This window comes from Aquila chrysaetos, chromosome 10, assembly GCF_900496995.4.
Source record: "Aquila chrysaetos chrysaetos chromosome 10, bAquChr1.4, whole genome shotgun sequence".
In the NCBI taxonomy this organism is placed as follows: Eukaryota; Metazoa; Chordata; class Aves; order Accipitriformes; family Accipitridae; genus Aquila; species Aquila chrysaetos.
Genome location: NC_044013.1, coordinates 39,246,825 through 39,270,680, shown reverse-complemented (window position 1 = coordinate 39,270,680; position 23,856 = coordinate 39,246,825). Strand labels below are relative to the sequence as shown.

The following is a 23,856-nucleotide window of genomic DNA, read 5'->3' as shown; positions in this document are numbered from 1 at the left end:
CTTTTTGGATCTTTTTTAAAGACTCCTTTATTTTTTTAAGTCCTGTGAGTTGTATCCCAGGCACTTTAGATGGAGCAAGTTGGTAGGCTTTTCCTCTGAACTAATCTCATCTGACCTTTCTAAGGCAGCACGCGAGGGATGCAGCCCCATGTCTCCTCCAGCTGCTGGGATAAGTAGGATTTTGCTCCCTGGTTAGGCAGCAATCACTGTGCTGCAGAAGCTGCTCTGTGCATTGCCCTGGAAGGGCAGACCTGGCATGTTCACACCACTGGGAATCAGCTTCATGCTGATGGTTTGGTCAGCTCTGCTGGTCCAAGCCAGCACATTTTTTATGCTCCACAATAAGAGCACTTCTGGACAAAGGCCCTGGTCCTGCAGGGCTTTATTCCCTTGCCTAACCAAAAAGCTAAAAACATGGATAAGCCTTGGATGGCTGAGGAAATGTTAAATCGTGTTTCCCTCCCAGCCGTAACCTTGGCAGAAGCACAGCTCTGGCTGCTAAAGCCCATAAAATGAACAGCCCCTGTTGCTCCTGATAGGGGTATAAAAATATAATTACTTGAAGAGTGACTTACGATTCAGTGAAACAAGGGTCTTCTTTTTGATTGAATTACACAGCAGTATTCCTAGAAGACTGGAAGCAGATGGTGAGCTCTGGCCAGGCATTTAACAGCCTGAGTTACTGCATGGAGGGGATGGAGCCAAGCAAGGCTGCAACATGCCGCTTCTGCTTTTCTGCTTGCCTTGGGTCACCATCATGGTGTATTCCTTGGGAAAGGAGAGGCTGGAGGATGGGGCGGGATGGTTTGCAGCAATGGATGGAGATGTGGACCATGTCCAGTAGCAGAGGGTTTGTTTTGCATCAGCGACATGCAGCTCAGGTGGCAGCAAAGAAAGGCAAAAATTTTGTTTCTGCAAACCCAGTGCCGCTTTGGTCCCAGGTAAGCACATTGTAATAGCAATCCCAGTGTGTGTTGTGTTAGGACCCCATGGACCTGGGAGGTGGCAACTGCCCTCCAGTCATGCACGAGAGCTCCCCATCCCTCCGGGCCCAGGAGGAGGATGGACGAAGGCAGACGGTCCCCTGGGCTGGGGTGGAATGAACGCCGCCGTATAATTTCTGCCTCGCTGCTCCTCCTGCCCCCATATATCTTAAGCACATCAATAAAATCAAACAGACTATTAGCAGCATGTCGTGTTATCAGCCATGGATGTGTGTGCAGTGCATTAGGCAGCCATGCAGCCTGCATTTTATGAAGTGAGCCGCTCACACCACTGCTGGGGTTGCAGTGATTATCACATCCCCTCACAGCTGGGTGATACTACGGCTTTTATGAGCTACCCTAAATCAAAGGCCCTCTCTTTTTAAAGATAAATTAACAATTCTTTCTCTTCCTTTTTTTTTAATGGCAGAACAGCCAGCTTATTACTAGGTGAGACACAAATCTTGTTGCTGAGTTGTGCCTACTGCATTGTCTTTTTGATTATTTTTATCAAATAAGCAAATGTTCTTTTGGATCTCTGAAGTCCTTACGAGGGAGACTCATTTTCTACTACTGTGATCTCTTTGTCGCGGGTGGGTGATGTATGAAAAGGAATTGCAAATAGCTGTTTACAGCAAGCAAAGTCACGGAACAGCCCACTTTAATTTCTGCTATCTGTCGGAGACTGTTGTCGGTGATGGTCAAAATTAATTAAGCAGGAAGGAAGAGAGCAGGGAGGCAGTATGCATCCAGTTCTGACATTGAAATATTAATGGTGAGCTAATCAAGAAAGAGTATCTATGAATATCTAATCAGCTTACAGTTTGCATTTTTACTGATGCAGTGAACTTCTGGGCAACAGCCCTTTACAGGAGGTGTCGGGAGCGGAGGTGTCAGGAACGGAGGTGGGCTGCCTGCTGCTTGATCACTCTATCTGGGAATAAACAAAGAGCTCTTGCCTGTGTCAGAGGCTGAGGCGCATTTGCCTTTTGTACCTCACAGCCCTGCTGCCACTGGATGCTGCTGTATCCTTCCCGCTGTCGCCTACAGCAGCCATGTCAGAGGGCTCAGCCCACGGCATCCCCGGTGTTGTGTTCCTTCCTCCCCAGTGCTAGAGGGCACTTGGAGAGCTCAGCTCCTGCAGGGTTGAGCTGCAGCATCTGTCTACATCCAGGCGTTGGGCAAAAGCTCAAAATGGTGTAGCCTTGAACGCAGGACCTCACCCTCTCGCTCCATGCCTGGTGCAGGGCACCCCACGGGAGGCAGCAGGCTGTGTTCCTATCTCTCCTGTCAGTGTGTGACTGGACTTTCCAAATCGAGTTTCCAAGCTGTTTGGGGCGAAACAGAAGGTGATGGTTGTGCTGCAGGGCCAGGGTGCACTGCAGACCCCCCATGCACAGCACCTGCTCCGGGCACAATGGCCGCAGCGGGGACTCGGCCGTTTTTGCCGACCCACCACACAAGGAGGGGAAAATAGGAGGAAACAATCCCATGGCAAAGCTGGGCTGATTCTAATCAAAGTCACAAAAGTAAATGTCACCTTTGGGTGCCAGGAGGACTCAAGCGGCATTTCTCTCTTCAATGTCAGCGTAATGAGGGCTGTGGCTTTGGAGATTGGTATTGCTGTGTTTCTGCAAACAGTTCCCTCCTCTAACCTCTTGGAAATTGGATTTTGTGGGGCTGAGCAGTTTGTGTGCAGCAGATAGCAGCGGGACTGATAAGCAGAAACCTGTTTACACACTCACTCGTATCGAATGCTACAATTGGGCAGGGGACTGCCTGGATTTTTTATTTTTTTTTTAACACTATCAAATGTAATCCTTGTGGCTGAATGTCTTGTTGCTGCTTAACAGGGAGAAATCTGAACTGGGCAGTTTTAATGGGTAACAAATGTGAAAATAACTTCATGTGAAGCAAAAGGATAAAGGTAATAAGTAAATCTTAAATGATAATAAAGAAGAATTGAGTGGCGATCAGTAGCAAATAGCATACCTACACTCTTCTGTGTGAGGTGGTATTTCACATATTGCCAAGTTAGTAGGAACTGGACACAACCCCAAATGCAGAAAGGAGAGAGTCCTGGCATGTCGCTCTGACAGCAACAGGGACTTTCTGGGAAAGGAAAATGGAAAGCAGATGGTATCAGTTAAGAATAGCAGGAAGGTACCAGGGACGTCCAGGAAAGTGGTGGAGCCCAGTGGCTGCATCTGTCCCCCGTGGTCTGCGGAAGTGAGAAACCCCCTTGCTGCGGGTGCGTGGGTGCCACGATGCCCAGCTCCAGTTCCTGGGGGCTGATGGTGGAGTGAGCAGCAGGGACTTCTCCAGGAGGAGCTCTCTGAAACGTGCTTCTTTCTGTTGCTCCAATATAACCCAAATCTGTCAGCCTTTAGGGCTTGCTGTGAAGGTCATCTGTGAGCAAGGCTAATTATTTCAAGCAAAGCAGCAGGCTAATGCCACTAACCTGCTCCCGGGAACTGAGCTCTGCCCTGTGCCTTGGCTGTGTAGCTGCACACAAGCTGCAGGGAATTACGGATGCACGGGGGTGTATGTTAAGCCCACAGTTATAAACAGATCCTACTGGCATGTACCTTGAGCATGGAGAGGAAAACACACATTCTTCATAGCTGATTCATTCAGTTGTCATGAAAATGCTGTTCAAGCCAAAAGGTGGTATCTCTTCTTTCTGCCGTTTAATTTTCTTTAATCTGCTCTTGACATTTATTGAAAGACGTGTTTTACGCACATCAAAGCCAAAGATTTCAAAACATCACATGAAAAAAAATTTAAGGTCAGTCCAAGGGAGGATATGGTAGCAAACATGAGATGAAAGACTCTAGTTTCTGCAAGGAAGGTCTGTGCAAAACGAGAGGTCACACTGATCTGTGGTCCAAGGGCGCTTCATATGCACCTCTGCCAGTAGCTGCAAGTGGTGGGCTTTGTATGTTGTGACACCTTCAGCAATTTAAGTAAGGCTGTCCTTGATATGAACAGGTTTAAATGTAAAAGATGGCTTGATACATAACTTCTCAGGACCCTCTTCATGTGGGTGAAGAATTTCCCACGGCTCTGCCCAGTGTTGGCCCAACTTGCTTTGCCTGGGGCAGCGCTCACAGGGCTGCAGGCAGAGCTGAGCCATCCTTTGCATTCACTCTCCATAAGTGAGTGTTGCTGCTTCTCACACGATTAAATGAGCCAAAGCACTTGACAAACTGAATGAGCTGCTGAAAGTGAATCCAGTGGAGGGGCCAATCCTGCAAGATGCCTCCAGATGCATTGAGCATCCCGAATGCCAAAATTGAAGAAGGAGAAATGTGAAAGATCCCCAGAAAGCTTCTGCATTTAGTTCATTTTACATGGGTAGAGGTAACAAGCTGACACAGGTTAATTTATAGCTCAGTTGTATGCTGATTGCAAAGTACACATTTCCAGCCAGCCATCATTAGTAAATCACTTTCCCACCGGTTCTCTTGGCATATAAAAGAAATTTCTCCCTTCCTGACATTTAAAAAAAATCCTAATAAGTTATACACTCCATGACTTTATAGCACTTTTAATATTTAAAAGAAGGCTAGAATCTATAACCTCAACCTTTAACAAATGTACAGTAACGCAATAACAAATTTCCCTTGAACAGCTGCTATCTTGGTACCAACTGGCACGAAGAGGAGGGAAGTAATTGGCTTGTTTTCAGATAATTACCATAATTGTAGTGACACCATTTGGATCACATCTAACTGCATTCCTGCTGCAAGTTGGATAATTTAATAATTGGCAGAATTTAGACTGACAGTAAAGGTAAAGTCAGCGTATGGTGGGGAAATCAGCAGGCACCTCCCTGCGTTGCTGGTACAGGCTCTGCTGCTCTTGCTGTGAAGTTTAGCAAGATCTTTAGATTTTGCTGCTTTTCTTAAGCCCTGTGACATCTTTGCTCCTTTTCTGATACTTGACCTGATGAGACCACATTTTGCACCTTTTGAACCTTTTGATTTGAGATAAATCACTTTGGTTCAGTCCTACCCAAATTACTACTTTCTTTGTGCACTGAGTATTTTTAGCTGTCCTAGTTCTGCTGGGGGCTTGTCAGAGCTCTGCACTGAAAAGTGGATTAAACTGCAGTCAGGTGCTTACAGACAGCAGCCAAATGCCTTTCCCGGAGGTTGAACCCAGGTCCTCCGGAGCAGGGCTCATTCCCCTGGCCGAGCCCTGCCAAGCTGCAGGGGCAGCGGGGAGCAGAGCGTGCTGGGCTCAGCATGATGCACTGGAGGGAACTTGTCCCCTTTGTGTCTTCTTGTGCTTGCTGCTTGTGGCCAGTGTGAAGGGGACTCAGCATCTCCTGTGCCTCCAGTCCTGACAGCTGCCCAGCCAGAGTCCCAGGAGCAGTGGGGCTGCGAGGTAAGGCTAGGAGGTGGCTGAGTCTACTGGGGAAAGACAAGAAAGTTTTATCAGATCAGCTGGGCATTTTTGCCAGAGAGTTGCAAAATGGAGCAGAGCGCTGAGCTGGTGCCTTGCAGGGTTGGTATGAGTACCAAGAGCTTTCCTGCAGTGCCTGTCCATGGCCTTACCCTGCCTTCATTTCTGCTTTGCAGTGCAGAGGTGAAGACACCTGACAGCAATACTGACAGTGCCCACGGAGAGGGATCTGCTGGAGCTTTTTCAGTCCCCAAATGAGAGAGACACTTAGGGCGCATTTGCTTATTTTGCTTCATGCCCCTGCTCCTCCCTGTGGCTCTTCTGCTTTCCCTGGGCTGAACCCAGCACCTCTGTCAGATGACAGAGAGGTCAAGCAGGCTGTGCCAGACCTGCAGGGCGAGCAGAGTTAATGCCCATTGGGGCAAAGCAGAGTGCTTCCCACCCGTACCAGTTACTGGCAGAGCTGTGCTCTGCCACGATTCGGGCTGAACGAGGCCTTCCATCCCACATGTATTTTTGACGGGTCCCAATGGGTGAGGTGACTGCTGATGCACTAGCTGTAAGTCTGCGACGCAACCTATGCCTGGGGGTCTGGGGGGTGCCCAGCTCATCACACGCTGGGGAGAACTTTGGCACAGAGCAGGCAAAGCGCTCATCTCTGTAATAAACCTGTCTGCCAAGATGAGGTTGACGGCTCCATCCTAGCCTCCGGTACCTGGGCATACATACAACACTGGCACAGGAGGGAAGGGAAGGTGGATGACTAAAAAGCAAATCCCATCTCTGTCTCCCCAGGCTGTGGAGGGTGGTCTCTGATGTAGCGGTGCGAAGGTTTGCAATGCTGGGGCTGTGTGCCTGGGAGCGGCTGGCTGATCCCCACACAATCCCATCTCCCTGCACCTCACACAGAAACTGCAGGGTAACTGTTTCCTTGCAGCATTCCCTCCCCCTCTATGATTTATTGCTGCCAGGAGGCTGCGCATGTGGAGGTGGCATAAATCTCACCCAAAAGAGAGAGAAGGAGAAAATTTGCATTCGCTGCCTTGCTGGCATATTGAATGCAGCTTTCCAGTTCACTGCTGAAACCCTGAGCAGGTCCCAGGCAGGAGGCTGAGGCACTTCCCTCAGTATAAAACAGGGCCAGTACCGGGGGCTTCCATCCCTGCCAGAGGAGGCTCCCACAGCCACAAGGAGCAGCTCCCCCACTCAGCCCAATTACCCCTAGATTAATTTCAATCCACTCCTATTTATATTCCATGGTGTCAGCCTACATAATTCTGTAGTGTTTGCAGGCTTCAAGCATTCACTGTGCTCCCCTCTACTGATCTGCCAAAAACCATAAACCCTTTTAATAGCTTTTTCTCATTCAGACCTTCCGATCCTCCTAGTCATTTCTGCTGTGTCTCACCCACCTCCCTCCAAGTTGCTTACATCCTCCTGTGCAATGCCTCCAAAGTACACCCTGGGCTGACGGTCAGTGTGCTGGAGTTAAAATCCTGCAAGCTGCTACTGGAAAGGAGACTACAGAAAGCAATTAGGGAGATTATAGTCAGACCGTGGTCAAGCTGCTGCAATGGGTCTTCATGTCCTGTCATGAGCAGCCAGCCTGGACTAAGAGGCTTTCAAATAACAGAGCATGAGCAAAGAGAAAAGCCTGGCAATTGTTGTCTCTGAGATTACATTTTAACTGGAAGTCCATCAGTTTTTTCATATGTCGACAGTAAACTGGATACAAGGCAAACCAAGAAATGCAAGAGAGCAAGGAGAAAGCAAGGTGGATACAACACATTAATCAGAGGCAAAAGTTGGAGGCAGTCTGCAAACCTCTGCTTCTGCACGGGCTGACGGCTGTAAATAGCATATTGAAGCAATGGAGGAAGTAAAGAATTAATTACAGTTCTGAGACCCAATCCCACTTCCAGCCACAGGCAGCATTTATTAAGATCTCACTGAGGCGGGAAAGATTGAACAAGGGACTCGGGGGACTACGAAGGGGAAAAGAATTAATCAGTTTGTCTCAGGAGACTGGAGAAGTCAGATTAAATAAAAACTGGAAGTGAAATGAAGGGATGAACAAGGTGGTTGGAAATCTGGACCTGTTTGAAGGAGAAACTCTGGAGTCCCAGCTGGGAGCAGTCCCAGGGGCTCTAGTCCCCCACTACAGAAGCTGGCGAGCTTTGGGGAGAAAGGCTGAAAGTTTGCCTTCACTTCTTTAATAGGTTTAGAACTGTCACATTTAGGCCTCTTTCTTCCTTTGTGTGGCAGAAGGAGGCCACGCAAGGTGCCCCCAGCTCTCCCACCTCTGATCCTTGCTCCAATGCATCAGAAAAGTGCCCAGGTCCCCCATGCCCCAGTGTCACTGGGACCTGAGAGCTGTTCCCCAGCCTGCCAAAATTCCCTGGTAGCCAAAGGGGGGGCAGGAAGGGAAGCTGAACCCAGCTGAACGAATAGATGTCCAAATCCCACATCCCACAACCAACACCCTAAAAGGAAAGTCTTTGTCCCTGCCCGTTGTCAGCCCAGTGTTTTCCATCACAATAACATTCAATTATTTCTCTTCTAAAGTGTACAACATTTTCTTCCCTCTTTTGTGTTGTTGCTTTTCTGCCTGTCCCTCTGGGAAAGGTCACTGGGCTTCCACATTCCTGCTGTGTAATGAGCTGTGACAAACGCTGCTGATGGTGACCAGTACTGGGGTCAAAGAGTTTTAGTGGGTGTTGAACACCAACATCGGGGGACGGGGGGGAGCCTGTTCCCAGCTTGTGAATGGGTGTCCCATTGCCAAGCTCCTTGCCCTCCACGCAGCTCAGTGGCAGAAACTTCATGGCAACCAGATTAGAGATTTTTGTCTTGTTCTTCCCCTTCAAAAATCCCAAGCCTAATATACAGCCATAAATAAAAGCTTCTCATGTCATCAAAGTGAACAGTAAATGGGAGAACACACTTTCTCCTCCTTAATAAGTCTTCATCTTCAGGAAACAGGAAATCATTCCTATTTTGCTGGCATATCCAGAAATAGGCTCTTTTGAGAAAGCCCTTATGGAAGTGCAAAGTGCATATCCCAGAGGAATGTTTCTTCAAACCCCAACAGCATTGATTCAGAAGAGAGACACTAAAGCCCTCCTTGCTGTTGGCTGCAACAGAAACACTTTGCAATAAAACTGCTATAGAGAAAGTTCCTGACTTTATCATATCAGTCTCTTTCACAGAAGTATGGCTCTGTGCCTATTTTTTTAGCAAGCTTCCAGGTTACTGGAAGTTACTGGTTATAGTAAAGCACAGAAAACAGCAAAGCAGATTGCAAGGAAAAGAGGCTATATTAACAGCTGCATTGGCTAATAACCCTTAGGATATCAGAAAGCTTCATAGCAGGATGGGTTTTCTTCCCCTGCATTATGCCAAAGAACAGTCAGAAAAAAGGTATGTTCTGATTCTATAGTGGTATTTCCTAGCAAAACCACTAAATACTGTTTGGTATGTTAGCTGGAGTTTAATATGCACAAATGGTGGTAGGGAGGGGTGTGCGCTATATTACAGCTAATGGTTTTTGAAACCTGGCGCTTAAAAGCTGTATGTGCACGTAATGCATCTCTACCATCCTAACTCTCTGATGCCCAACAGTGGTACAGCAGTGACTAAACCTGCTCACTCTGACCCTGAGCGCTAGCACCTGGCTGTGTGGTGTCAGCCCCTTTCCCTGAAGGCAGAGCTGACCTCAGATTTAAGGTGAACGAACCACCAAGCCACAGCTGCAGGCAAGACTTAAAAAAAAAATTAAAAATAAAAATTTATGTTTCCCAACACATGCATCATTTTTCAAACAGAAACCAAAGAACTGAATGTGACACTGGCACAGAAATACATTCTTCTCCAGAAAACTAATGAAAAGGATGTTCGCTTGGGGGTACAGATAAGACAGTAAATTATTTCTACTTTCTTTACTACTAGATTGGAGGTAGAACCTGAAAGCCGGAGGGAGAAGAGCCTCCCTGAACCACTTCTGCTTCCCAGGGTCCCACAAGGCCCTGGTTTCAATCTTTGGGGTGTACAGACCCAATTGCACCCATCTGCTTTTTTTGCAGTTGGTGCTGCCCAGTGATACCTCACACGTACACTGAGATGACCATTAACTAACCAAGAAAAGACAGAATCTTCCTGTCACTTTCCAGTCAGGCTTTTCAAACGTGGTGGTGAAAGACTCGATGCATGTCACTTTAATGCCCCTAGGGTTTATTGATGGATCCCAAAATTAGATCAGCAGACCCCAGCAGGCTCAGAAGTCTAGCTAGGCTTGTTACTTTAATGAAACGCTAATTGCTGCTTCTGCAGTCTAAAAAGTGCCTTTGGTCCTGCAGCAGCTTCAGTTAAGCAGTGTTAATTACCAAAGCTAATTATGTTGCTGTTGCTCCTAGATACTGGTTCAGGTTAGGTCTATAAACAATAAAAACAGTAGCCAAACCGCTGTAGCTTAGCTGGTATGTGACCTGTGCAAGGCTGCAGCTCTGTACAGCGCTGGTTGAAGGCATCTCTCTGCTCTTGATGCTTTCTGTGCACAACCAGGCACAGGCCAGGTGCTTTGCAGGCAATAAGGGCTACATCCTGAGCTGATGCTGCCCACTCTGGACAGGAAAGGACCAGGGAGGTGACAAATTCTAGACAAGAGACCTCACAGCAAATCTTCTTGCCAAGATTTTTAGGGTTTCAGTTTTGAGAGAAAACACTGAAAAAAAGTTTGCCTTTCCTGCATTCCATAGGTACAGGTTTTATTCATCTCTTTAAACAGCTATCCTGAAATTTCTTCTGTTGCAATTAGTGGAAAGCAAGAAGCAAACAGAAGATTTGGGGTTCCCCTTCCCCAAGGAAAAAACCCTCCAAATGCCTATTTGGTTGTACGTCCCACATCCATTTCATCGATGAAATTCCCAGCTGAAAAGGTGCATTACACCAATTAAACCACAAGAACCTTCTAAGATGTTTCTCAAAAACAAGCTTACTGTTAGGATGAAATATTTACTGGTTAGAACAGCCTTGTATAATTGCTCCGAAGGGGTTACGCTTTACCAGGCCCCTTGGAAACCACTGCTTTGGGACTGGAGGCAGAAGCAGCCTGGCGTTGGCAGCTGTGCTGCCATTGCAAAAACCAGCATGAATCTTCACCAGGAGGCAAGTGGCTCAGAGCTGATGGCCAAACAGGAGCAGCCTGGGAGAGCCACAAGGAAGGAAATTTCTCTTGAGCTTGGCCATGCTGCCTTACCACTCACTCTCCTCCTTGGTGCCAGAGAGAAGCAAAACAAAGAGGGCAATGCTATAGGTTATTATTCTGGAGAGGACTTTACAGAATCCTGCTTAGGGAACATGTGGTAAAATAGATTTTATCTCACATCCAATTAACAGCTGAGTTACGGGACTCAAGTGAAATAAAGGGCAGTGAATCTCTGAGACTCTATTTACATGATTTATTAGAATATGGCTGTCTGCAGGAGCAGGCGGCAGCAGTTATGTTTAATTTATGAGGACACGAGGGGGAAAGGGCTCAGCTACCAAGCTGTTGGGGGGTTCCTACCCCAGCAGTGCAAAAATTCTCCTACAACAAAGGCACTAACAGCCCCCCTTGCACCAGTATTGCTGGCTGTTCATGGGATGGAACTAAATGGCACGTCAGACACGGCTTGCCAACTGGGCTTGGCAGAACTGCCGGTGGAAAAGCACCATTCATTTCCTCTGACTAGTTTCAAGGTTTATGCTGAGGGAAGAGCCAAAACTTACAGATCCAGAGGGAAAAAATAGATGAATTCCCAGCCTTGCAGCTGAACTACCAGCAAGGGGCAATGCATGTAGTGGGAGTTTTTGCAGCAAGCATGAAGAAGGTGAAACAGGAGTCCTCTCATCTCTGTTTCTGAAACTTCCCATTTTAAGCATCTTCCAGGCCAGAAAAGGATATCTGAGCTGACAGCCTTGGAAGAGCTCCACCATTTGATGTTTGTGTGTTTGTAGAGGAAGCACAGAAGGATTTTCAGTGACAGATGAAATCTGCAGTCCTTCTAACACACCAGTTAAAGTGATTTTGCCTCTTGAAAGCCAAACTATAAGGTTTCTATCAAAGACATGTTTGATACCAGGAAACTAAGTATTGTGAGAAAAATAAAGAGTGTCCATAGTTTTCTCACATTGCAATCAGTATTCGTACAAAATAGTTGCTTTCCCTGTATTGCATAGCAATGCACGGTAGTCAGACCAGCTGCCGTTTTAATTTTTTTTTCCTTTCTTTATTTTTTTCAGAAGCAGCTGATGTACAGTGGTAGGAAAATACAACCACAAATAATATGACTGTCTATAACTGCTTGTTCTCAAGAAAAGTGTTTATGTTTTTTTTTAAGCACTTCAATGGTGTTCTGAAGATCTGTTAAGAAAGAGAGGCTCTGATGCCCTGTTGTATAACTATCACAAAATTGGGTGCTCCAGAGGGAAGGAGCCTAATTAGGTTTATTATTTATTGCTAGAGCAGCCTTAGATTTGGCAAATCTCCTCCCACCAAGACTGTGTTCAGTTCTGGCATATGTTGTTTGGATCCATAATTTGAACTTAAAAGCTAAAAGTACTTTTTTCTAATGGGTAGATGTAAGCTTTCTTCCAAATCTCTGTAGGAGGTGGAAGGCTCTCCCGGGGGGGGTTGCCTTTTTCTGTTAAGTGTTTCTCTAATGGGTTCGGTGAGAAGCAGTACTGACACATAGCAGCAGAAGGATCAGAAATCAGCCTTACAGTTGCAATTCAAAGCTTCCGTTCCCAACCACCTTCTCAGCTTTTCTGTTCACCTTATTAACTCAGTCTGATCTCTCATAAGAACACCAGAGACCTCTCTTGCTTGTTTCCAAAAGCTGACTTAAATAACATTTTTTAATGACCATAAATACAGTTAAAATATAATTTGCAGAAAGAGCCATCCATCAGAAATTTCGGTTTCTACTGTCAAATAGAGTGCCAGGGACACTGACAGACTGCTTGGAAGGTGAACTTCAAATGGGACCAAGTCTTAACAGTCATCTACCTAACATACAGCCACACAAGTATCTCCAAGCTTTGGTATTCCTGAGTGACTGCTAATGCAGCTCTGAGAGGCACCTGAAACATGACACGTAAGACAACTGAGCTGTATGGGGAGTTCTAGCCAATTGCTCTTGCTGTCAAAGATGTTGTGGTCTCTCATACCCCAATTTAGGGAGCACAAGAGAAATAGCAGGCAACATGGTTTTAAATGAAGCGCAAGAAAAGTGTTAGATAAATGTATCAGTAGTTAAGTCTCTGCAACAGAAAGCTGCTGTGATGTTTTTCCAACAATATTTCATCCAGTTCCTAGGTTTAAGACAATAAGCACTATAGTTCATAACATGCATGCTCATTTTAATAAGGGATCTGTCTTCCTCAGTAGTGCTTTGGCATAGACCACACTTACAGCTCCACTGTGCTGAAGTAGCACACGCTTATTTTTTGCTTTTGGGAAGACAGCAGCACACAGTGCTACCCTCAAAATAGAGCAGAGATGGGTATGGTCTGCTTTCGTGGGAGTGGTAATGCTTGAGTTTCACTAGAAAACAGAAGAGAGAATTCAGCCCCTCAGGAACACAGGGTTGTACTAAGAATTAAAACCAGGTCTCCCGAGCCACAGACAATGCTAACCCAACCACTCCTCCTTATTAGAAAGGGTCATTTTTCTCATTTCCCCCATCCAGCTTTGCAATGGCAAGGGAGATGATGCCTGCAAATTTAGCTAAAAGCTTTCAACCACATTCCTATAAGCACCAGTGCAATGCCTGTTGCACACAGGTGGCAAAAAAAGCATTATTTGAAATATGGAAGATTTCAGGGTACAGGACAGAAAATGATTGGTTTAAATTCCTTCCCCAGCTCCCTTCCCTTTGCTAGCCCTTCCAGTAGAGTTCACATAGGTATTGTTGGAGCCACACGAGATGCTGGTCTCCAAGCATGACTCCCTGGGGTGCAGGTAGAAGCACTGTTGCTGCAGAGTGAGGGCTCAGCAAGAAGCTCCCCTCCCATCCTACCTGACCGAGGCTGCCAGCAGGGAAGCATTAGGGGCAAAATGGTTCCTCTGGCTCCTTTTCAAGAGCTTGATTTGGACACAGAGCCCATTTTATCATATTACTTTAGGAAGAAGTCAGTGGTCAACCCAGACCAAGTTCTAGAAAAGTCAGTGCCACGTTTCAGGGTCTCAATTTTATCAAGTTATTCAAAGTTTGGCAGCCAAGTAGTGATCACGAACAAACAGCCATTAGCACTATTATCATTATTTACTGTCCTCAAGCGTCCAGGACTGCATGGTGCACAGCAGAGGGTAAGAATAGGCAGGCACTTGTTTCCAGAAACCTACAGCTTAGATTTAGTCATAGAAAAACAAGAGACTTTTTCTACATCTCCCCCCACCCCTATCAAAGTCACTGTGAGTTCTTCATTTGAGGACAGTGTTGTTACTGACAGAAATAAAAACCATAACAAGAGCCACAGCCAGTGTCTTTGCTAGGCACTGAAGTGCCATGCACAAGGCAGCAGAGAACCCGGCTCAGCCCCTCCTGGCAGTTTAAGCTCCCACGCATTTTGTGTCACAGCAGGTCTGGCTAGTGCATGCATAGGGCAGTTACTGTGGCTCAGATGACAAACAGCACCACAAGCTGGGATGGCTTGATGACTTGCAATCACTGCTCCATACTTAAATGGACACATACAACTTTGGTAACAAGCAATTGCTTGGCTTGGCTCCTCTCCTCTTCCCCACTCAGCCCCCAGCCACTCGCGGCTTGCTCCTGGGGTGCTCCACACCCCACAGGAAACCACCTTGCAAAGCCCCTGGCTCTTATTCTCCATCAAGCTCCCCCACCACGCCTGCCGACAAACTAATCTTTAAAAACTGTGTCAGCTGCGAGGATGCAGATGGTCACATTTGCATCAAACAACTTTTAAATTATCATTCAAATTAAATTAAATTGAAAATGCAATGAGCTGTTCCTGTAGATCTAGACGCACAAAGATAAGTTAATGAAGGTCACATTTGTAACCAGTGAAGAACATTTAGACTGTATCATGCCTAGCATGGTATGCCATTAGAATAACATGCCTTTCTAAATAAGGATAAATTACTCTTGAAGGCCTTGTGCAGGATTACTCTCTGCTCCCCGGAAAGGCTGGTCTTTGGGACCTTTGTAGTTCAAACAGGGAGGAGTTGTGCTGGGTCGAGCAGAGCACCAGGAAAACTCGTTGGTCATGCAGTATGAGGCCTCGGGCATCAGTTTGGGCCATGCAGGTCCCACCTGCTCTCCTTGACTGAAGGCAAAGCCAGACAAGCCTGGAAAGCCCTGCATAACTCAGCCGAGAGGCACTTCTTCAAACAAGGGAGCTATAGTTTTGCAAAGATGCAGTCTGCGTGCCTCTGGTTGTAATTGCCTCATTTACACGCACAAAACTGCGTGCCTTTTGCCTTGCACTGTGTTTGCAGTCATCTTTGAAAAACTGCCCTGTAATGGCTTTTGTGGCATCCATCATCTTCACAGCTCTGCGTTGTCACAACGATGTCATACAAATTAACCATACCTATTTCCCTGTGCTGAGATGAAAAATGTAACCAGTTTGGCTTGCAAGTGGCAGAGCACAAGCTGCCTCCTTGTTAGGTTTCCCACAGGCCAGCTGCTGCTCTGACACCAGGCTGGGCTCCAACAAAGCACTGGGCGAGTGCAGGAACTGGGCACTTGACCCAGTGACCTGAGTCCAGGCAACCACAGAGCAATAACCTGAGCAAGCCAACACGAAGCAGAAATTTGTAGTCACTGTTCTTTCTCTCTCCTTTGCATGATACTGCACCTTATCTACAACTGCTGCAGGCCACATCACTTGCTTCATCCTGAGAAATGAACTATAATTTAGTATAGGGAAATAAATAGCAAAAATACATACCGAATGCTCCTTAGCAACAAAGCTCTAGTTTTCACACATTCTCTGTTCCACACTCAGGTGTGAAGTCAGATGCTGAGAGATCAGAGAAACCTGTGAAATGGAGAGTAATAATTGGCAAGATTTTTGGTATCTGGAGATAGTTTTTACAAGCAAAGGCTTAAGAGATATTGGTTTGCTACAGTAGTAGCCTGCTGTCTCACAGAAAAGAGCTAACACCTGCCATCAAAAGGGGGCTAATGCACTTGCTTTAATTAGCCACTGAGGTTTTAGTTTCTTGAAAGTGACCAAGTGCATCCAAAATCTTAGAAAGCAAATGTTATAAAATCCACCCATCCACATTTCTGACATATTCTAACAAAAGCAGTCAAGTCACAGCTGAATGCAGTTGATAATTCCTTGCAACAAGAATCAGGAGGTTCAGTTACTGAGCTGAGGACACTGGATAAGTGGGTTAACCCCATCTGCAAAATGCGCTGCTGAGAGGTAGTGATGTGCCTTTGCTTACTCTGAGAAGAGCATTACTTGGATTTTTTCCTAAATGCTCATAACGTTGTAAATCTGAGGAAACCCCTTTTGATCTCAGTGGATGATGGTCTAATTTGTATCATCGCAACTGGGAACAAAATCTGGACCTGAGTGTTCTACTCAAAGCAAGCTTTTGTGTGATGGCATCTGAGAAATTGCAAAAACAGGAATTAAACTATTTTACATAATCCATTCATAAGATACAGCTCATAAATAATAGTAGGAAAACAAAATGTCAAGCCAAACTGATTAAAAAACAAGCTTGAAAGCTGCCTTACAAATGAGAGGCACAATAGTAGCTCAGCAGTGAATGGTGATTTACTCTCTGGTTTGTAAACCAATTTATTTATCAATAGTTGAAGTTAAAAGATTATGCAAAAATAACAAAGTCAAGGATATGTGACTAGGAGGAATGTATTACTACTGCTGCCTATCTGGATTTGACAAAGGAATTTTAGGCTTTGCCTTCTTTTTGATAAATGCAGAACAACCCCCCATCCTAAAACCACAGCCTCCCTCTGGGCATGGGAGCAGACTTCTAGCCTCAGTTTCTGCACCTCCTCTTCACCAGCTCTGGGGAGTTGAGTTAAATGGCCCTGATCAAGGGGGTCACGGACTTCATGGGGTTTACTGGTGCCTTTTGCCACTGTTGACTGCTGTGGTATGTGACAAGCCTATGGCACAGACACAGCTCAGTTACTGTCCCCTAAAAACTCAATGACTTTTCAGAAGGCATGAAGACTTTGAGTCTTGCCATTGAGTTAGCTTGCACAGCATCAAGGAATTGCAAATAGGAGCCCTTGCACTGTCGGTTCACATTCTCCTAGGAATCTCTATGGGAAGAAAATTTTTCTTCTTTAGCTATTCCATTAGAAACTGCTGATGCAGAATCCATCAAATCCATTAAAAGTCCATTAAGTCTGTAAGGCTGCTGTTTGTTTTCCTGTGTTGTCTGAAGAATCTGGAAGGCCACAAGCTGTATGTTGCCTGTGGCAGATTATCCTGTGCTGGCTGGCTATGTCTTCTGGCTGCAATACCCTATACGCAATATGGATATGTGGTTTTGAAAGATGAGAGGATACAAGGCACTTTTTTAATATGCCTGGATGGCTAGGCCAGTGCCTTTGAATTATGTTGCACAAAAATGACAGCAGTGGAAGACAGACTACAAATGAAGCCCAAGAAGTCTGGCCCAAAATACACCATGCCATTTTGCATCAGAACAATTCTGAGTCTGAGACATTTGCTCTTTAGTCAGTTGTGAACCGTACATTATTCCCTAATAACTACATCAACAGGTGACACTTACTTAAATTATAACTAGATATACATTAAAATAAGTTGAAGAAGTTGATGATCGATGGTACTGAGTATGACAATTACCTTGTATATTGGCCTGAATGAAAAATCACATAGGATTAATGTCTCAGATTATTTTACAAACTTCTATTAACACATCAATTTTAACATATGTGCAAAGGATAATTTCAGGTAACACCATGAAATAGTTATTTCTAAGATAAAACAAGGCACAATGATTCTGTGCAACCTGGAATGATCAGGGGCCTTAGGCATAGGATTAATCTTTGTAAACTAGTGTTAAGCTGAGTGGAGAGTCTAAGCCAAGGTTGTCCCAACAAGCAACATGCAGTGATGATATTTTGATGAAACCTCATGACACCCTGTTGTGAATTGGTGACGTTGTATAAGCATGCAGCATCTCAGACTCCTGCAGATAGCAGGCAGATACACCTGGTACAGTGCAGAGGTCAGACGCTGAGCATATGAGATGCTTGTCTGGTTTGTTACAGCCTCCTGGGAAATTTGTTTGGGTTTGGTTAACTTGACTTTTAAATGCAGGCATCCTACGGAAGGAAACTTCCCTGAATGACAAGTCTGATGTAGTTAAACAAAACCATTTTTGAAATGCAGAACTCCAAATGTGATTAAAATGCAGGTTTTCCAATGTATATTTCATCACGGCTAACCATGAGCAATCCTTTTAAAATATTTCCTTTGATGGCTGGCTGTTTATTTGGATTCAGTGAATGTAGGTTTGGTGAAAGAGGGCGTCAAACAGGTCAAGAGGCGAGACGGACACAGTGCCCTGGAAATTCAAGCCTTTATTATCTGGTCTCCATGGGATTTCCTTTCCTACATGGAAAAATGTGTGGTAATGCCATAGCAACAACAAAGGAACAAACATAGCAGGACACGTCTCTGCTGTTTAAGGCTTAGTAGACTGGATTTTGTAAATGACTGCATTTCCAGAACAGTTATTTTGCTTAGAGTAGTATAAACAATGAGAAGCTGAACTAAAGGGCCAAGAAATAAGGATGAGCAGCTTTCCATCTTCTCTTTGACGATTGGTCCATAAGGCAAAAGGAGCCTTATAAATATTAAGAACGAGTTGAAAAATCCTCATTTTAATTTTAAACTGATTCCTCTCCCTCGTCTCATACCAAACTTATAAAAGAAGCATCCGTAAGCCCCATGATAAACCCCCTCACCCTGTGTGGGTAAGCATAGCCATCTGCAACTGCACGTATTCTCTGCGAGCCAGTTCCCACAGACAAAATCTACTGCCTGCTTGTTAGGCAAAGGGACTTTGCTTAAGGATTCAGGGGCTAAATGGCCCTTAGTGAACTGGGATGTCTATGGAGATTCACAAAACTGGAGGAGGCTCCACCCGAGTGCGGCACTTTAAGGCTGGGCAGCTCCCTCGGGTGGAGGTCCTGCTCTCGGATGGCACGGGCCAGCTACCATGCAGTATGTATGCCAGCAGGACATATAGGAAGGCATAAGCTGCTTTTTTTCCTACAGATTTGATCTAGTATTTCACAGGAACGCATGGCTCGCCACAGCGCTCTTAAAGCCTTTTGCAAATGGTAGATCAATGTGATTTATCAAAATCAGGTTTTAATCACGACACTGATCTGTCAGTCAGCAGCCCCAGAGGAAAGTTTTTGCAGCCCTCCTATAACCTTTAAGATCCTTGACATGAAATGCAAGGCTTCCTGAGCTGCTTCATGACCTTATTTGTAACCTTCCTTTCACAAGCCATTATTCTTCACACAGTGAGCCCAGATAGCAGAGCCCATCAGCACCTGTCACAGAAGAGGTCTCGGCTTAAAACTCACAGTCTAGCTGTCGTATTTCAAATCAGCTCTTTATCAGAGGACACCAAAGTCATGCCAAGAAAAGACATAAGAGGGTAATCTCTCCAGTTTTCAGGAAAAATGGCTAACTATAACTACATTTCGTAGTTACCCAGTTTTTGCTGGAGTAAATCCCAGAGACTGGATTCCAGTGCCTGAATTTGCAAACCTATTCTACATACCCATCACAGGCTCTGCAAAACAGTACCTCTGACCTCAACCTCTGCCCACTCCTCCTGGTCTGTCCAGGAACCTCAATTAGTCATCGGGTGTAATGTTGTGATAACTGCTTTGAAGTTTAACTGTTTTGCTCGGATCACCTCTCAAGGGAGTGCACTGAGTGTCAGAAATTCCCTGCCCTTGTGCAGACAGGACAAGTGCTCCGTGTTGTCCCTAGACCAAACCCTTCAATCGTCGTCTTTGAAGCCTAAAACTGAGTTTATTCAGGCTCTCATCACAGAAGAATGCCAGCATTTAATTTATAACTTACCTATTATTATACTGCCTCTGATTTCACTATAAGTTTCTTTGAAATGAATAGCCAAAGTTGGGCAGTATCCAGAGCCTATCAAAAAAGCTAATGGCAAGAGGTCCTAATGTGCCTCGATAATTGAGCATATGACTGACAAACTCACAGACAGGGTTTTGTTCAAAAGGCTCCTTCATAAAGAGTAATAACTGCACTAATTATATGAATTCTCTAATAGTTCAATACATGTTGAAATCATTTCACTAGGCATAAAAAGAAGTATCATGAGATTAACACTTAAACAGATTGAAAACATCTGGGTTTAGAAAATGGATTGGTTAGACAGCCAGCTTTTGCAGGGCTTTGCAGGGTTATTTCCCCCTTTGGATTAATCTGCTCGACTACAGAATAAGTATTTTTCTGACCTGCCAGCAGAGACAATATTAATAGTTTCTAATTCTTTAGTCAGCAGAACAATAAGGCGAATGTATGCTTGGGATTGGGTAGAGGGGAGTCTTTATGATCCTCTAGCATCCCTTTAAATTCTCCTTCTGTCACTTGCAACAAAACAGGCACTTTTTGGTATGGAAAACACATGGCACACAAAGAGAAAGGAAAAATAAGCCTGCCACCTTTAAATGCAGAACTGCACTCAGATTTATGGGGTTGTGGCTAAGGAACAGAATAACAGCTGATATCTTTGTATGGGTGATTGGGAAAAAGTAAATGTATTTCATATACTATTATGTACTATTATACAATGGTTAGTGATCTCAAAGAGATAATAGATGGACTTTTTTTTCATTAAAATGCCATTAACAAATGGAATGGGTGGGAGGAGCCATTGACTTGATAGTGGTAAATGACCTGATCACAGGTGAATAATAATAATTGTGCATCGGCAATGATCACTGCCAACTTGACAGATAGCTCAGATTTGACCTGTAATATTTGGCATCAAACCTCATTTTTATGCATCCAGCTTCATGCCTTCTATCTTTATTACCCAGTGCATTTTCTTTTCTGAGAGCAGCCTGATTGCTACTAATCTTCTAGCCTGTAACCTAATGCTCTCACTTTAAATGAAGTTCCCATATTGTTGATAAAGAGTCATTGTGTTCGCTTATCTCCCTCCTCTCCAGAAGTGATAGCACAAAATCTGACTTCTCAATTAACCTGTGCTGAATTAGAATCTTTATGATCAAATTGGTCGATGTGATTTTTTTTTTTAAATCTGGACTGCTTGAAACTCAGTGGGAATTAGGATTTGTGAATCTCACGAGAGCCTCTTTCTGTGTGTCAGATTGCTGTGGTGTACACAAATGAGAAGCCATTTTCTTGTCATTCTTACAAATTGCTTCTCTTTCTGAAATTTTCGAAGGAGGAATGAACATGGCACTGTGTCACAGGGAAAGCAACAGAAATGAGATCATTTACACCATGGAAAAATAATGGATGTTTCACAGATGTAGCAAACAAAGGCGAATATGGCATAGATCTGTCTGTAAGACAGGAGCCAGACCCTCCACAAATTAATTAAAATTATTATTTCAAACATATTTTTCTGGGATGCAATGTTATACATTGGCATGTGAGAATGAAGACATTCAAAACCCAGTACACTTGTGTCTTCTGCATGTTTTACAAAATGTTCTTTTCAGATTAAAGTAATCTGTGGCTCACAAATTCCACATCCCATATGGGAATCTCATCAAAGGTTGGGGAAAAAGTGAATGAGTAAATAGTCAAGAGAAGTGAGAGTTTCCAACCAAGCCACGCCAAGAGGCACGCAGGCTGCTGGGCTGGGAGCCCATCCAGCCCACCGGTCTTGACACGGCGCAAATAGGATGGGCTTTCCTTTGCTCTGCTCCATGGGGGCTCTCTGGTATAGGAACATCCTTCTGCTCCCGTGACTGCTTTAAAAAAACTGGTGTTAGACACCATGTCTTTGAGGCTAAGTAAGGCTTAACCTGGAGGAATAAGGCTTGTTCTAATTCCTCGACATTTTACATAAATAAACCAAGAAGTTTAATTACAGAATGTTTAATTAGAGACTGTATTTAAGATCATCAAAATGTCTCCTACATTAAAAAGCATATAAATTTCATTAAAATGTGGATACCTAAGAAAAAAAGATTTAGAGGCTAAATAGAAGCCCTGTCATTACTACTTCATTTCCTTGCTGCTGTTTGAGTTTTGACGGGAAGGGCACTGGCAGCAGATCCCACTCTGATTAATACATTTCCGTTTAAGATTCCACCTGTAATTATCCACTGTAGGAACATGAGGACCTGGCCAGGTTTAAATCAGCATGCCCTGGATATCTCCTTTATTCACCAGATGGGTACTTCAAATATTTTCCTTGTTCAAACAGGGATGCATATCTATAGTTCATGGAGGGCTCATCTAGGCTATGTTTATCTGGCAAGAGAAAGCCTGCACTAACATACACAGAGGTTGGTGCAAATCAAATTTTTCATCTCTACTACAGATTAAAGCACAAACTAAAACTAACGCCATAAAATAAAAAGTGGACACAATACAAAAGTTTAGTCTATATTTTCCAAAAAAGTGAGGATGTCATTGAAATGTGATGGAAAGGATGGAAGGAATTTGATGTGCCGGTAGAAGTCAGAGAGAATTCTGAGTAACTTGTGGGATAGAAGCAGGTATAAAACTGAGAGCAGAGAGAAAACACATGAAACTCAGCAAGAAGGAAGACTTCAGAGTGAGGTGGCATAGGTGAAAGATTAAATTGTAGTTTGAAGAGGACTGGACATCAATACAGGTTTTTGATATTCTCTTCAAAAACTGAGACACAGCCTGGAAAAAGTAACTCTTGCTTTCTGAATATTATGGGTGAATAACAGCATTGCTTTGTCATGTTGTTTTTTAGGTAGTTTTTCTGGTAGGAGAAAATTCTTACTAATCTTTACACTTCGCACATAGATCTCTCCATCAGGAATTTGTGCCAGCGTACACACTTGCACTGACTTCCATGTGCAAGATACGCTGTGAAACTCCAGCTCAGAAGTGAATACTTTTCATAAAAGTACTCCTTTGCTGAAGATTTCAGCAAATTTCAACAAATGCTTTCTCTTCCATCCAATATTTGTTTTCCTTGTTAGATTCTGTTTAAACGCACATTATTTCGGGACCATCTTGTAATGTTTGCACAGTATTTCAAAGCACCTCCCAGTAAAATGACATTAAGGTAATCTATGATACTATAAATAAGAGGCTCTTTTAAGAAAGTCCTTGAGTCATTTTGCTGTAATGACAGCAAGCCTCATTAAACAGCTGCATATATGGCACAGATTGGGGACGTTTGCAATGCTAGTGTGCCTGCATTTTATAACAGCCCCAAACGTGACCCCTGGGAACACAGCGGTAACAGAGACGTGGGACTTAAATTGGATTGCAAAAGGAGCAGGAGTGTCAAAGTTGGCCTCCCTCCGTGATGGGGGAGCAGTCCAGGCAATGGCTGGGGTGCTGCCTCCCTTCACCTCTGCTTAACGCTTCGTTACTCAGTTCCTGCCAACCCGCTGTGCTCAGCAGGATGACATTGTCCTATGCATGACAGCCACACGCACAGCCCGTCTTTTCCTAAAGGAAATCCCGTAGCTGTTTTGTCCAGAGTCTCCCAAGTGGTGTTTGTGTGTCAGCGCCTTTCATACAGGTGCATTTAGTTCTGCGTTTCAGTTGTGCCGTTTTTGTGAAATATGTCATGACTCCTGCAGAAAGCAAGCCACAGTCCCTGCCTGGAAAGATGTACTCTGTGTCTGCCTTTGCTGCGTCCATGTAATGAACTGCCTGGTTCATCTGGTTATCAGGACTAGGAAGATCACACTTGCTCTGAAGGGCACTTTCCTCCTCCTGCTATGGATGCTTACAACATGTTCTACCTCCTTCCCAGCTTCTTCCTCGCTGGTCAAGGTGTGCGGGCTGGGCTGTGACCTCACTGGCTTGCCCCACACTCACCAGCGTGTCTGAGCCAGTCTTGTGCCAATAAACTCAGGGCACGTCGTGTCTTGATCGATGCTACTCTCTAAATGTTATGTCCTGAGACTTTGTAGATACAGATACAGAACTGAGAGAAAGGATCTGATCTTTCCTGAAATTGGTGAAATTATATATATATTTCTCCTCAACAGTCTCTTTCAGTCTTTAGAAACCCAGGGCTGTGTTAGGCTTACTGCACCAGCCTTATACATCTATGACAGTGCTCAGTGCAGTAACACCTCCACAGTATTTTATAAACCATTTCAATGAGTACAAGCAAATACCTGGAAAGTCAAATCACCATTCTACAGAATCTGCTTGATGAAACCAGCTGTCTGTCTTGCACACCAAA

At 44.6% G+C, this 23,856-nt stretch overlaps 1 protein-coding gene across 2 annotated transcripts in view; it reads left to right on the top strand.

Annotated features, from left to right (window-relative positions):
- The window catches only part of ASPA (aspartoacylase), a 72,727-nt gene that overhangs the window by 10,227 nt on the left and 38,644 nt on the right, over positions 1–23,856 (top strand). Inside the window, exon 1 of one of the 2 annotated variants that reach the window (XM_030027443.2) lies at positions 5,131–5,375. The exons of the other annotated variant lie outside the window; for it this stretch is intronic. The gene's annotated coding sequence lies outside the window, so the exon portion shown is untranslated. Of the gene's footprint in view, positions 1–5,130; positions 5,376–23,856 lie in introns of those variants that run through there. 2 annotated transcript variants of the gene reach the window in all.